This window comes from Pinus tabuliformis, chromosome 7 (genome assembly GCF_031772625.1).
Source record: "Pinus tabuliformis cultivar Carrire ecotype Pingquan chromosome 7, CPIR1, whole genome shotgun sequence".
NCBI classification, from domain to species: Eukaryota; Viridiplantae; Streptophyta; class Pinopsida; order Pinales; family Pinaceae; genus Pinus; species Pinus tabuliformis.
Window position 1 is genome coordinate 790,522,850 of NC_142293.1, and position 2,727 is coordinate 790,525,576.

A 2,727-nucleotide genomic window follows, 5' to 3' on the forward strand; every position below is an offset into this window, starting at 1 on the left:
ATACCTACTCAATCAATTTGTGGTGGGTTGCAAAGTTGGGCAAGACTCAGGTGAAAAATTTCATTAAGCTTGGCTACTTATTGTAATCACACTTTATGAATGGGCGATGCTCGTGGACCTACAAACTGTCAAAGAAACACAACTCCCTATTGATGCTGTGTGATTTCAACATTTATGGGCCCCTACGATTTCTACGTGCAAGATCAACATTAATGTTACTTTCTTTCTTTATCATGGGATGATTTGTCCGACCATCAAAGGGAATCTGCACATTTATATGGAAGTGGTTCAGAAGTATGAGAGCATCGCGCGATTAAAGTTTGATTCACACCATTTATACATTCATGCTAAGAGGGATTCGTATAAACGGTGGAAAGCGTGCAATTTTTCGCTCACTAATGAAGATGTACATGCACATATCTCTCTTTGGGAGGATGCTTGGAAGTTGTTGTTAGTAGAGGAGCAAGATATTGAGAGTTTGGAAAGTAGTGTTGAGCAGGAAGGACAACAGAAGCCATAAGGTGGGACATCCACACAAAATCCAAGTCACTCAGAGAAAGGCTAGGATAAGGAGCCTGAACAATCAAGAACCCCGTTAGCTAAAACAAGCGCCAGAGTAAAAAGAGCTACCATAATAAGTGTGGGGCAGGGTACATCCCGCGCCAGGATGAAGTGAAAGGGCACTCGGGTCTTTTAAGTGATGTCCATCTTAGAGGATGATATAGAACATGTTGTTGAGTAGGTTGATTAAAAGAAAAAGGAAGCATTGAGTAGGTTCAATGAATAGACACTGGCAACTATCGAGAAGGTGCAGCAGGATGAACAACACACTCTATACAAGCTAGAGAAATTGACACAGTTGGTAGAGGTCAATAGAGGGGCGCCTAAGCAACCCACCACTACTAATCCATCCAAGCAGCTGGTGAACTAGAGTGCGCTAGATATTCTAGAACCATGGGTGAATACCTTTGTTACCTCCAGTAACAGTCGAGCACTCCAAATCCCTCACAAGGTGGTAGAATTTCCTATGGAAGCAGTGTCGCAGTAGGTGAAAGGTTCGATGCACATTAATTTGATTTTTTCCTAGTTAACTTTAAATACTTCACATCAATTACAAGATAGCATTGTCATTGAATTACAAACATGCACTAGTGCTACTACTTTAGAATTCATGCAGGTGCTACAACCAATGAAGTTGGGCGACATGAAAGAGCATAGTTCCTTGAAGAAAAACATAAGGAAATAGACAAAGGATATGGAAGTAAGGGCAGTCGTGGAAATAATTTATACGCAAGTTGTGGTTGAATCTCCAGAGGAAGGCACCCAAGCAGAAAACCAAGCTCCCAATATTGACAAGCATTAAAAGCCCAAGTCGAAGAGTTAAAATGACAAACATTTACACCTTTGGAGGAATGACATTGTCGTGTGGAAGCTAAGAAAGTATTTACATGTTATACAAAACTAAATCAGTTGCATAATCAATTTCAACCTCTTTCCACCGAATGTGTGGCCTTCTGGACTATTATGGTGCAAAATCCAGAATTTAAGGACCTAGGTTGCCAAGTTCAAATTGCATAAGAAAGAAGGATGCAACTTCTTCCTGGTTTTAGTCACTTGCCTTTCAATGATCACACAACTGTTATAATCTAGAAGCTATAGTTGAATCAAGAGATCAATAAATTAAACACTACGCAGTAGGAGCTTGAGCGCTAAGTTGAGGGATTGCAACAGGAAGCACTTTGTCTGATGAATACTGCTAGCATAACTTGTCGAGAGATTAACGTTATCCTCGATGATGTTGTGAAATGCATAATCTTTGAGGACATGCCTTTACAAGATTCTACGAAGATCCAAACATAGTTCACTAAGATGGAACAAGAAGTTGAGGAAACCCTTAAGGCCCTCACTTCGTTGAAGGATACCATTAGGACAAATTGCCTATCAATAAATATTGGCTAAGTGGCTCGGGATGAACCACAGGTGTGTTTTGGGTGCTTGTTGGAGGAAAGTTTTGGAGTAGATTTGGTTGCATGCATGTAGGCAAAGGAAGTAGGAATGGTGCGCTGGAACATTGTGTAGACATGTATGCACGTGCAACGACAACATCTAGTGAAGAACTACGCAGTTTTCAACGACACAGAAGAAAAGAAGGAGTTAGGTAGGAAGTTGCTCAAAATTCAAATTTCAAATGCCCATGTTTTGAGTAATTCCAATTTTGGTAAACAACAGTTTAACTGCCCATAGTACAAGCTTAACTAGAAGTAGTTATAATGGTAATTTTATGCATGTAATCTTGTATAAGTTAGTAGAAGTTGACAACATTAAGGTTGTTGATCTATCTTTCGGTGAAAATCACATGAAAATTTTTTTGTCGACGCGTTTCGAACAATCTAGTGTGGTTCATCGTCAGGACAAGATGGGGATCCAGATCATGGCACCTAATTAAATATAGAGATCAATGTAGAGACCTTTTAAATTTCTAACGGTTATGAAATAACGACTAGTTTTGAAAAAGAATTTTAAGAATGTTAAAGGGGACTTGAGTCAAATATCAAGATTTATATTAAGTCAAAATAAAGATGAAAGTAGGAAATGAATTAATATAATAATATTAAAATGAATTAAAATGCTAAGGGGACATGGGCTAAATATTAAAATATAGAGTAAGTCCAAATTTATAGAATAAAATATGAAATTAATTAATTTAATACTATTTTAATTTAGGGT